We start from the raw sequence: 13933 nt of genomic DNA, 5'->3' as shown, positions 1-13933 counted from the left end.
CTAGTGTGTTCTGACATAAATCACCTACTTGTAACCATAGCATTGTCAGTTTATAAAAACTTATCCCTCGCCCGTCTCTTAATATAAACCCTATTCAAGTAAGTGCCTCAGTAACACAGGATCAAAGAAGTCACACAAAATTGAGATGCACCTCCTCTGGACATGTTCAAACCATCTCAGTCTGGTCTCTCTGACTTTATCTCCAAAACCTCTAACATGTGCTGTCCCTCTGATGTACTCATTCCTGATCCTATCCATCCTGGTCACTCCCAGAGAGAACCTCAGCATCTTCATCTCTGCTACCTCTAGCTCTGTCTCCTGTCTTTTCCTCAGTGACGCTGTCTCTAGACCAAACAACATCGCTGGTCTCACCACAGTTTGGTATGCCTTTCCTTTCAGTTTAGCTGAAACTCTTCTATCACACATCACACCTGACACTTTCCTCCACCCGTTCCATACACGCTTCTTCACTTCTTTTCTCCCCTCTCCATTGCTTTCACTTTTCAATCTGTTGACTATATTAATTCATATGATCAGAAATGTCATTGGCTGAAAGTAGGATTTTAGTGACGCCATCTTACAAAAAACGAATTGCTGTGTTCATTACATTCTCTCTGAGTATTAACACAGAAGTTGTAAGAGGATAAAAGTCCCACCTTTCCAATTTGCATGCATTGTGTCTACAGACGTTTACAAAAATTAAAATGCATAACTGACTTTGCAATCAGCTTGTCATTTAAAACAAGGTTTGTTGATAACCGGTAATGATCAATTATAAATGCAAAGTGTGTTGTTTTAAATGGCAGCAATGATTATTAATTCATGATCTGAACAGTTAGTGGAATAAACAACTTGAGCAGTAAAATAATTCTTTGGATAACAGCTGGATAGTTGTTTTGACCCACTTATAACTCCCACAACATTGACCCATTCAGTCTGAAAACAGTCTGTCAAAATAAATTAATGAATGAAACACAGTAGATAGAGGGAATGGTTCTTCAATGTCACCTGTCTGTAAAGAACTGAGGTCAGACGGCTTGGTGCAGTGGGCTTTAAAACTATCTTGAGAACACTAAAGGAAAGAGGACTGATTAGCATCCCAACAGGCCATAACCAAGAATCACTACGGCAACAAAAATCTGTTGATAGCAAGCACTCTGATTTCTCATCCCGTATGTGATTCACTGTCACTGCATGTGGTTTGACAAGTCTCTCTTCTCTGTTAAACGTTTTCCTTCTGAAGGCAATCAATGAAAGTTGATTGTATTTTGAGTAGTTTTGAATAAAACGTATATATTTGTCTTCTGATGTGAAGAATCACAGTTACCCAGCCTTTTGTCTTGACATTTTAAGATTTTGCAATCATCAGTGGCAGGTCCTCTTAATTATAAAAGGGCTGAAATTAAATTGATCTTTGCAATCTTCGGAAAACAGTCAGTGAAACATTTGTCTCTTGTGTCTGTACCTTGTGTGTTTGCCTCCAGTTTAAAGAAATCCATCAAACCCTAATCAGAACATCTCTGCACCCTTATTTTTAGACTCCTTTTTTGTCTTTCTTGAAAATATATTTTTAGGATGACAGAACTTGTTGTATAGATTATAGTGACTGAGCACCAGTAATGATAGATGGATGATTCATCAAAAGAATATTTAGTCAGCCTCAGCTGGTGATACTTGACATTAAGGGGTGTAGTGATATTTGTGAAACTGCATTAAAGTACAAAACTGAAAAACCATGGTTACACAGCTGGCCCATCTAAAAATAGCACAGCAGCCTGAAGAGAATTGATCATTATCAGATTTTGTTTTAACGCTGTATTTTAGCACCACCGTATGAAAATTCAGTTGCAGACCGTTACTTTCCAGGCCAGCCTTCTTTTTTATTGCCTCAATTCAAGGCTGGAGGAATAAGCTTGAGGGGTTTTTTAACATGTAAAAATAACAGCTCCACAAGCTGCTGCACTGCAAAAAAATAAGAGTGGAAGCCAGACATCTCCACATGCTATTGTACTGTCAGCACAAGTATTCATAGCATCAAATATAGTTGCTGCAGTGAGTCTTCATCGGGTTGTTTTCCGCAAAAATTTACATATTTGTATCTAATTGTATACTGTGACCAACATTTTTATACAATTATTTTACAGGAAAATCAATTTGCCTACTGACTCATTTCTGTTTATTGTCACAAAGCCATGTGATACACATGTTGTTGCATCACTGTTTAGAACAAAGGTTAAAAAACAACAACAGGAATGACAAACTCTTGTTTTCCTCTTTACTGATTTGATTTTGAGCCAACATAATGTTTTCAATCCTTCCTAGAAACTTCTCATTCTCCAAAAAAATAATAAGGTGGAAATGAAATTGATGTGGAGCTCTTTTCAAATTGCTATTTTCTAGAAGATGCACAACTTCAATATGCACTCAGCTAAAAATAAAAGACTTTAGAAAGATGAACCATAATGAAAGTAGATGTCAATTACATTGTGTTCACTGAAAAAAAACATGGAAATTTTTTATGGAAAGCGCTCAAATGGAAGGGTCAATGTTGCCAAGGAGATTGATATTTTTTGGAGTGTGCATCCACTGTTGAAAATATTTTATGATACTGTGGTGGCCTCTGTGAGTTTTGGCCAACATGTCAGCCATCAAGTACAACACCTCCCACTCCCTGCATGAAACTGGGGGCTTTAAGCAGCTCCCCTGTGACAGATTTATACATCTGAAGTATAAGGACGACCACTGCTGCAAGTCCTTTATCTCAGCTCCATCAGGTTGTATAATGCTACATTATATTCCACATTCTATCACATATTTCTTTTAAGTCTGTATTTTTTCTGTGCCCCAAATATTGAGCTGATGTAACAGAGAACTTCCCTGATTGCAGTATCAATAAAGTTAAATAAAAAGATAATTTTTCTGGTCTCGTCTCATCTCATCTCGTTTGATTTTACTTTATCTTATCCTGTCTTATCCTCATGATGACCATGGCATAAGGCAAAGCTGAGGTGTACATGTGTGTGCCTATGTTCTACTTCTACTAAACACACACAAGGGTGTTTCCAGTCACCCCAAATTAACAGACTTCTGTTGGGTTGAACTGTGCTGGGAATTTTTTTATGTCCATTTGTGGTGATTCTAACTTCCTAACTTAGGTGTTGCATTATGTATTGGGACAAGTGTGTCTCAAATATTGGTGCACTTTTTTTTTTTAATCCAGTCAAAATTACATACAAGACTCACAATCAGTGATTAGTGACAGAAACATTTGATGAGAATGTGAAGGCTTAACACTGTTGTGATGACCATAACAGATTGAAGTTTTATCAGAGTTAGTTATACTAGTAACTACTTGATAATTACTAACTTCAGTGACATCAACAAGTGAAACTGATTTAATTTAATGAGCTAAAGCTTTTTTTTCACATATTAATGCAATTTTTACAAATATGTACTAGAAGAAGTAAATTGAGGTCATTTTTCTCAGATGATTATAAGGTAAAGTAGAAAGGTAACGATCATTGTACAATGCATGAATACAATTTGAGTGAAACAGGTTGTTCTTCCTATTAAAAGGCCATTATGAATGCAGCATATTACTCAATTTTTTTCTGAGATTAGGAAAGTATGTGTCTATCTATCATCTATCTATCATAATATGGTTAAAGTTTTTCTACCCCAGCAGATGCACCAAAACACAGGCAAGATTTAAATGTTTGTGTTCAGCTGGATCTGTGTCTGTTCTGGGTCGTGATGAGAAATACACTGAGGGATGCAGGTTGCTGTAAATCAGAGCGCAGGGTTGAGATATAAATAAAGCTTAAGTGGACAAGCAGCATATAAATCTAATGACTTTATTTCTAGCTCCTGTTAAAGAAAACACAGACTTGTATTGTTAAACTGAAAGAACAAGAAAAAAATAACTTGTCAATTAAAATTACAAGGATATAATGCTGGGCTTGCGCTAGCCATTCGCCACTTTGCCATAGGTAAAGTAAATTCCAGATTGACTACAAGGTTTTTAGACTGTGTAGCCACAGTGGCGTTCTCATTTTTACGGAAAAAAGGCTAAAACTTATTTTGCACGCTATTTCCAGTAGTGAGCGGCGCTTGCTATTTCCGTTAGGCTTTTTCCGCTAGCGAGCGGTGCTAGCGCCACTATTTCCTTTAGCGGACAGCGCTAGCACCACTACTTCCGCCAACGGAATTTAGCCGAAGCATGCCGACGGAAATAGCCGAAGTGACCCGAACGCTCCCGATCATCAAATATGCACTCGGGTCATGACCTCCTTTCGTCCAATGAAAAACAAAAATATTGTTTTTTTACAAACTGAACCCGTGAATTGGTGTAAGACAAGGCGAGGACGATCGATCAAAAGAATCCAGTGTTTTCTAGTAGAGTTTGTGTTAAAGTCCTCATTAATAAACAAACGGTGAATGCTGAGAGGGGGGAGGAGTGGTGACAGACCGATCAGAAGGTAAATGAAAGATATTATCAATACTTGTTTGTAGTCTTAGACTTTTGTTCCCTATGACCGGCGATGCATGTAAATATGTATTCACCTCGCTTGCTATTTTTCATGCCTTTTTAAATTGAAATGAAAAATCATGTTATTGAATTAAAAAACAAAACAAAACTATGGCATACCAATGGTGTTGGTGGTGGTCAAAGTTGAAATGTCTTTAGTCTAAGTAAAACTTACAAGTAAACATTGAGTAATATTTTGTATGACTGTATCTTCACATAGTGAATGGAAGTTTTCAATTGTTGAATATCACATTCATATCTGCATAAAGTAGGACAGAAATAAAGATAGTTCAGCTTGAACTGTTGACTTTAGTGTGTTTTTGTAGGTAAACTGAACAGAAGATTTTGTCCTCAGAATGCAGAAAAACAACCTTATTTTCAAAACAAAATTCCCAGGGGAGGCCCCCCGGACCCCCCACACCCCCCGCGACGAGCGTTGGTCGTCCGCCCGTGCGCCTCTGTCTTGGACACAGAGTGTGGCTTTTTGTGGCTTGCTCAATTCTTTTACACTGAGCCACAGTGGCTTAGTCATACTAGCTGCTAGTGCAAGCCCAGGAATGTGAATGTTAAATCTGATTCTGATTGCTTAACACGCCTAATTTGAATGTGCATATTGACTATTTCTCAGGGGAGTTCATACAATAATAGCATCATTCTTATTCTGTCTCCATTTGTGTAAGGTCAAGTTCACAGACAGACTCCTCATGACCGGAGTCTTGCTATTTTTTAATAATATTGTCACCAACAAATTTTCAAGTTATTCCTTTTGTTTAAACAATTTTATCTGCTGTTCATTGATGATGATGATGATGATTATATTCTGAAATGTCTTGTACTTATTTCACTGTAAATTGTAGTAGCGCTAAAAGTAAGCTATTGCAGATTGATCTTATTTAAATAAAGCTGTTAGTTCTGTCAATTCATCCACGTCTATTTACCATGACAAACCTATGTTATCATCTCACTGCTGTCTTTTTGCACGCGGATCTCTTTTTTCCTTTACTTATTACATACTACTGTTTTGCATGTCTTCCACCTCCCTTGACAACCCTGTCCTCACAGATTCATCAAATTCATCATTAATCATCTTCACCAGCCACCGTCACTACCGTCTGGTCAGCAAGGGAGGATATATATCTTGCTGCTGTTCTGGATAGATGACATTTGATCTCTGTCTCTCCGAAGATATTAAGCATCTTAGACTTTCTGACAAGTAGTCATCATCATATATTTTTCAATGAAAGAAGTAATTTTATTTACATCAGTCACTGAACTTTCTTGAATAGAATTGTAAATTAGTTATAGTAAAAAAAAGCAAGCGGAATTATCCCTCATGTCTGGATGAAACAAAACTCATCAGTGAACAGTTAATTGAGTTAAGAACCAACTGGGCATGTTCATGTTTACTTAAGTGAGTATTATTCCATAAACACTGCCAGCATGATTATAACCTCAAGCACCCCCAATCTCCTATTTGCCATGTCTGTCACTGTGGCTGCACCTCCCATCAGTGCTGCTGCCTGACAACAAACACATCACTCCCAGTGCACTCGAAATCCAGATCTAAATAACACCAGCGTTAAAAAGATGCATATGACATCACACCAGACATAATTCACTTTGCTGAAACCAACTGAATGACAGAATCTGCTACTGAGTGACAGCATTACTGCTCAGCATGAAAGCCTAGAAGACACAAAAAACACATTTTTGATGGGAAACAGCTCTTCTGTGGTAGGCTCTACCAACAGAACAGTCTGTTGGAAACCAACAAAAAATAATCAAACAGATTTCTGCAATTCATAGAAACAACCAGACACTGAAACTTTTTTTTGCTGTTGAAAATTTGTTAATTTATCGATGAAGTTCCCTCAAGTAAATTTAGGTTCTCTGCATTTGACCCCTTCCTGAAAGAGCAATGGGCAGCCATTATAGGTTCTGAGGGGCAAGTTGGGTTTAGGTGTCTTGCTCAAGGATACACTGGTATATAAACTGGGGAACACAAGCTCCAACAACGACAAATACGCTCTTACTTACTTCCTAAGCAACAACCACCCCACATTGTGTATTTCCCCATCATGAAAAGTGGATACATATAAATTTCAAAAAAATCCTAGCCACTTGTTAATAATCATGGAGTACTTGTGATAAATGTTGTCAGTTCATATGCTCCATAATATAAAAAGGGGGGCGTTTCCAAACTTGAACTGGGTTGACGTGTCTGCTCATTTAGATACAAGATGCATTTTATGGTATTTCTGCGGCGAAATGTCTTAAAAAAAACTTGATCTTTATTGTCATTTCACTGAGTTGTTTACTGACATTATCTCAAGTGTTTCTGACAATGTTAAAATACAGAAAAAAAACATTTTGGGATTTAAAGTAATAGTGCATTTATTTTAGTGATCTGCCTTTACAACTTCTGGGTCACAGTCAGACAAGAATGATAGTCAATGAACAGGATAATGTAAATTTAACTACAACCCATATGAGATATCTTGTCTTTGAATGTTAAACCTTTTTCTCCCACACATTTTCATTGCCAATGCCGATTGTGTGTTTTGTTGAGAGACTTCTGGTGTCAGAAAAAATATGCAGACCATTCAAGCTGAACATCCAATACTTTTCCCAAGAACTACTTTTGTGTATAGAAGCTTTAATTTGTTTACAAGTCATTATCATGAGCTACACTGACGGTGGATGGCTAACAACAACTATGTGTCAGACTTTCACTGAATTCGTAATAATATACACTAATAATGTAATGGATTTATTTGACCATATCAGGAATGCTTTCTCATTGCAGGAAAGTTCATTTTCTCAGGTTGATAGGAAGTCTCCTACCAACTCAAAACTGTCATCTCAGAGGCTAATGAAAGGTTGCAGCGCTTACTACTTTACTACACATATACTGCATGTCAATCTTTTTTATTATTATTACTGAAAGTACAATGTAATGTTTTTTAGCAATTGTAATAATTATAGATAAATAATAATTTTAGATAATTTTAATAATTATAGACAAATAGAATTATATAAAATGTAGAGACCATAGAACACAGTATAGTATGATTCTATGCATGTGGTAGCATCAGCAGCCTGTCTGCCACCAAGATTGCTTAAAAGGTTCACACTGGCTCACTAAATGACATATACTGTTGCAGGCTATTTATGGTGAAGACCTTCTCCTCAGAACATTACTCAAACAGGTTTGGCTCTATCCTTACTGAAAAATGGAGAACATATCAAACATCCAGTCTCATTTGGCAAATCCATAATAACAGCTAAGTCGCTGAGAAATGCAATATACTGTGATTTCAGGACAGAGTCCATATCGAGATTAAACAGTGAGCACTTTATTTTACAGACCACTATCACTGACATACCAAAAAGAAAAATATTTATTAACAATGTTAATGCCAAGAACTTTTCCTGTGCAATCACCTGCAATGGTCAAGACCATCATAAAAAGGCACAAGATCACATGCTTCTCTTACTCTATGTGCTGATTTAACTTCCCTCATTTCAAAGGTTACAGCTACAAATAATGATATATAATGGACATACATCAGCTGGTTTGTGCTGTAAACAAGGAAAATATGTCTTGACTCATTTTTAGTCATGTGAATTACTGCCATGTAGGTAAGCATTCATTAAGTCTTTTTCACATTGACAATTAGGTGGGGAAAAAAGTAACAACTAAAGCTAAAAGAAAAGTGATTAAAACTTTGGGCTTTGCTTTACTAAATTAGTCTGTTAACAAGGAAATGTGATCTACATATTTCTTAATAAGTTTCAGTACATATCAAAAATAACTTACCCAAAGTGAATTTAAAACTAGGTGAAGAATTAATCATGTGGGGGGGGGGTAGATGACATGGAGAAAAAAGGTGGAAATGGGTTGGAAATCAGATGCAAGTGACAACATGGGGCATTTATCACATTACATGTTGGGGCTGTTGCAGTGGTTGATGTCAGTGGAGATGTGAGAGATTGTTTTCCCTTAATCTCAGCATGGAGACAAGCTAGTATAGTGTATAGAAACTCAATCTGTCAGTGTCAGGAAAAAGCCCGAATGATGTCAACATCCATCACGTTTTCTCTTTAAGAACCTCGGGAAAGCCATGGTAGTATGTACACTGTAGGTAGTCATGGAGCTTAGAAACACTAATAACATAAATTCCAAACCACAAGTATTGGCATATCAGCAAATGGATACAGATTACCCCAGACTGTTTTGACATACGCCATCGTTGGAATTAAATGTTGAGCCTAATAACCCTGTGATGTACTGTCGTGAACAGCTGAACTCCCTGCCTGCTATGTTAATCATACAGCTATACTGATTGTTGCTGAAGGCACCCTCGACGTCAAACTCCCAATCTCAGACTTAAACAACCAGACTTTTGTCATAATGGAACATTAATTAACCAATTAAATATGTCTTTTACATTTTTTTCTTACATTTTCAGTCATCAATCAATCAAGTTTTATTTATATAGCGCTTAATCATGGCAACAGACACACGTTGAAACACATGTTGACATGAGTTTAACAGGCACATGCTCAACAGTGAAATCTTCCTTATCAGTTTTAATGAGACCATTCCAGTCGAGCAAAGATAAACATAACCCAACATAACCTAAAAAAAAACAAAACATAAAAATAGGAGGAGGGGGTGGCACATGTAGATTTTGATTTTAACGTTGTTTACTTTTTAGCATTGTTTCACTGTACAGGTGTATGTTAGTTTTCTGTGGCCTTTTAGGCATCAAGATGGAGGAGAAACTAATTTGTGATTTACTTTTCACATCTAAAACCAGCCTCTGTAGTGTTTGTATTTTATAAGTAAATCGGACTCTGTGGTGAAAATATGTTGGAGTGTTTTTATGTCCCATAACCTTGTAGCATCACTCCCACACCAAATCACAGTGTAAAATGCCTTCTGGCCATGTGCATCAATTTATTTATTGTAGATTTTGTGTCTGTTTTTTTACAGAAAACAGAAAACATTGACTTTTACAATATGCAATTATTGAAAAGGCCATTCAGAAAAATGTTTTTCTAAAAAAGGGTTTTCCAAACAGAAAGAGATTTACATGCCAAAACATAATACCTTGGTGCATTAGTACAGCACACAATCACCTTGACTGAATATAATCAGGCAAAGTAGAATAATGCTGTTGGGAATTCTGACAAATCTTCTGTTTTGACACGTCATTTCCCTCTGGGCCTGAGTGACGACTCAGTAATACCGATGAGAGATATAGGGTCTGGTAGGTGACTGATGCTACAGTCACACTCCAGATTCATTGCTGAAAATATTGCCGATTTGGGTGTGTGCCGATGCTCAATGATTCACACATAGGTGTCTAAATTTAGAACAAAAGGCTCATAAAGAAAAATTCTATATTTTACGATTCACACATACATTAAGAGATTATGTCATCCAAAATCACAAAAAACATGTTTTTTTTTCCATGTATTACAATGGGCAGGCAATTCCATCCAATGTTCTTGAGATACTTCAGTGTGGACTTCTGTGGGGGACTACTAGACACATCAAACTGCATTATTCTGGAATGACATAACTTTTATGTTTTGAATACTGTATGTGAAATCTTCCCTTGGGTCATAAGGTTTCACCCAGTCTTCTTTCCGAAGCTGATCATAGTCCGTTGATAACATTTCTGCGCCTAATTACATATACACACCCAGCAATTAATTCATATTTCCCTAACTGCACATCCTTTGTTCAAAGGGAGGGATGCACCAGTGTTTTCCAGCAGATTTTGAAAAAGAAAGACAAGAAAAACATTTGCATACGGGCATGAAAACGTGGACTAAATGTTCACTACTCTGTGTATCTCTTCTGCCCCCTGGTGATCCAATAATTTCGACCTATTTCATTGAAACTATAGTTATGTACACTTCAGTGACACAGCAAAAGCATTTAAACAAGCAAGTAAACAAACAAAAACATAACTGTGTGATTCATAACTTATATTCAGAAAAACTGACTGAAAGGTTGTGGGAGGTTGTAGTTCAAACCGAGGTTATATTTTAGCAACAACAACAATTACACCATACCACTTGGCACATACATGAATTAATATTGTGTTCGTTACACTAACAGAACACATTACATTTACTATCAGTGTGCGTGTGTGTGTGTGTGTGTGTGTGTGTGTGTGTGTGTGTGTGTGTGTGTGTGTGTGTGTGTGTGTGTGTCTGTGTCTGTGTCTGTGCTTCTAAAAGTGTAGATTATTTAGAAGTGACTGGTCTTCACTTTTTACGAGATATATGCAATTTCCTCCGGGATTATTAAAGTATCTATCTATCTATCTATCTATCTATCTATCTATCTATCTATCTATCTATCTATCTATCTATCTATCTATCTATCTATCTATCTATCTATCTATCTATCTATCTATCTATCTATCTATCTATCTATCTATCTATCTATCTACTGTACTTATCTGTTCGCGTATGTTCCCAAGTAATGTTTAAGACATAACTAATCCTAGCCTGCCACCTACTGGCAATACTGCGTACTGCTACCACAAGACAGCTTTGACAGCAACTCTTCTTCTGCTCTCTCTGTTAAACTGACACAAAACAAAACAAAAAAATATTCAATAGGGACAAATAAGTAATTTAGGCGCACTGTGATTCACATAAGTACTGATTTTTAATTTGATTTTTAATTTTTTTTAAAAAGAATTCAGTAAGGGCATATACGGTAAGTAATTTTGAGTCACATCAGAATTGATTATTAGTATGAATGTGAAGTGACGCAATTGAAGAGAGGTTTAAAAAGTCCACTGGGGCTTGGGCTGGGGACCGCTGGGTGACCCATGTGGACAAACACTGGCAGTGGGAGGTGCCAGTTCGCCTCCTGAGCACTGCCAATGTGTCCTTCAACCAAGCAACGTCTCCTTACAAGTTGCTCACTGGGGTCCCCCTGAAGGAGCTGCCCGCTGTTCTACCTCTCTGCATGCCTACAGGCCTCTTATGTGTGTATGTGTGCGTGTGTGTGTGTGTGTGTTTTGGGCCTGTACCTCATAACTATTCACGTGTGATGTACCAACTACAGGGGAAAAATTATTTCTCCTACAGAGGATGAATAAAGGATTTGATTATTCATTCATTCTTTCATATGACGTCTACCGCTTGTCTCGCTTATGGCGGGTCACAGGGGTTGCTGGAGCCTAAGCCTGTTGACTTTCGGGCGAGAGGCAGGGGACACTCCAAGCACAACACCCGTACACTGCAGAGCCACATGAAAGACGAGCAACCATTCACACACACACACTCACATATACCTGTGGGCAATGGACTGATTGGTTCACCTCAGGCACATGTTTTTGCAGGAGAGGGAAGCCAGAGAATCCAGAACGAACCCACGCAGACACAGGGAGTATACACGAACTAAGAGCGGGACACAAACCCAGAACCAACTTGCTGTGAGGCAAAAAGTTTTCTCTCCATATTAGACAATGAAATTCTCAACGCCATCTAATTTACAGGTAGTTTTTTTCTACTATAGAACCACCCTTCCCACAGCAATTCACAAAAATCTGGGATGCAGGTTATGTGTGCTTCTGCAAAGAGGCAGGGATGACAGATGTCCCTGTTGCCAACTCTATTCTTAAATGAAATTACTTCTTTGTTGACTGTTTCTTGCTAAACCCTTCTGCTGAATTACTCCACAACTCATCAAGTTGTTGTTTTTTTTATTTATTTTTTTGCAATGAACAGAAAGAATGAAAACAAAGCCATTATCTCATGATGTCGAGGAAAAGGAGGGGAAACATCCTTTACTCTCTTTCCCTGAGTACTTCCTTGTTATACAGTACAGTATGTCCACCAAGATACATGAAAATCGTTCTTGTAGTTTTTTTGTCTAATCCTTCTGAAAAAACAAACAAACAAACAAACAAACAGACAAACATAAGCATTATCCCTCACAAAAAGTGCGTATTTGTATGAAACAAATCTCCCTATTAAATCATGCAGTATTTTATGTTTTTTTTAATATAAACAATGTAATGGTCATCTTAGCATGGATTTGAAGATGCACACACATAACCTATTTTTTATTCTTAGTTTCTCGGCCACTTTTTATTAATAACAGAGTTATTGTTAATGCCGTGAACTGGGTGTTAATCATAGAGCAACCAGGAGATTTTTGGCACTAACTCTGATAGTAAACTTGATGTGCTGCTTTATCGTGTCCTGCAATCCCTCTGAGGTAGTAGACATATACCTTTAAACTCAGGGAGGTGTTAAATCTGTCCTTGGACTGATTTTACTTGTGTTCAAATAAAAAAGATAATCAATGACAATGTTGCCCTTTCACATATCAATTCTGTTCCTATTGTCAAGGGATTCAACAAAGAAATGTTAACCATTTGTATTTGATGTCCTATCAGTCATGAGTTAATTTTTCCAATCATTTTGTAAAACCAAAAGTAGAATTATGTCCTTGTCAGTTTATGTGCACACTACTGTATAACACACATACGACAGACCGACAGAATATGCGTATGTGTATAGCTCAGAAATATGATTTTACAACAATAACAATGATCACGTACAGTACTATTCCAACATAAACATACTAAGAGAACTGTTGGATTTACTTGTAAAAGTGTTCCCTTTGATTTTTATAAAATCTCAATTTTACTTAAGGAAAACCACAAAAAGTAGAAAATTGTATTTTGCTGTGGGATGCTAAAGACAAGATTATGCATGTTTTCAAATACAAAAGAATATATATATATATGCACAAAAATAAATAAGGGGCATGGTTTATTATATCCCGATTCAAAATAGGATGTTGCAGTCTGTGACTGCCTTGGTTCTAGTTACATTCTGCTTCAAAGCGGTGATGTATTGTAATTGTTAGTGTTTGTCCGTCCGTCTGTCTGTCCGTTTGTCTGTTAGTCCACCAAATATCTTCGCAACCATTGCAGGTAGAACGATGAAACAAAAAGCACATTATTCAGGTGGCAGAGGGGATGAATAATCATGAACTTGAGAGAATGAGGTCAAGGTCAAATTTTAACTTTTGTACACTCAGGAACTGGATAAGATAGAAAGACGAGGGAGAGTGTCAGTGTGAGTAAGACCGTAGATCAAAGCTACTGCTTTCATCTAACTATCCACTAGATTTCGTCTATGGTCAGAGCTACCCCTTTGACCTACCCTGAAAGGTCAATGCTATGCACTAGTCAGGTACTACTTTCAGGCGGCATGTCACAGTCTGTGACTGCCTTGTTATGTAGATGTATTCCTGTCCTCAACAAAATCAGCTCATTGCGCAGTACAGAATCAAACCAATCAAACAAATCAAACAAACCTCCCAATCAGCTCACAGTGTTACTACACTTCACTACC

The sequence above is a fragment of the Antennarius striatus genome, chromosome 8 (genome assembly GCF_040054535.1).
Source record: "Antennarius striatus isolate MH-2024 chromosome 8, ASM4005453v1, whole genome shotgun sequence".
Lineage (NCBI taxonomy): Eukaryota > Metazoa > Chordata > Actinopteri > Lophiiformes > Antennariidae > Antennarius > Antennarius striatus.
The sequence above is the reverse complement of the archived record's forward strand: the minus strand, read 5'-3'. Positions refer to the sequence as shown.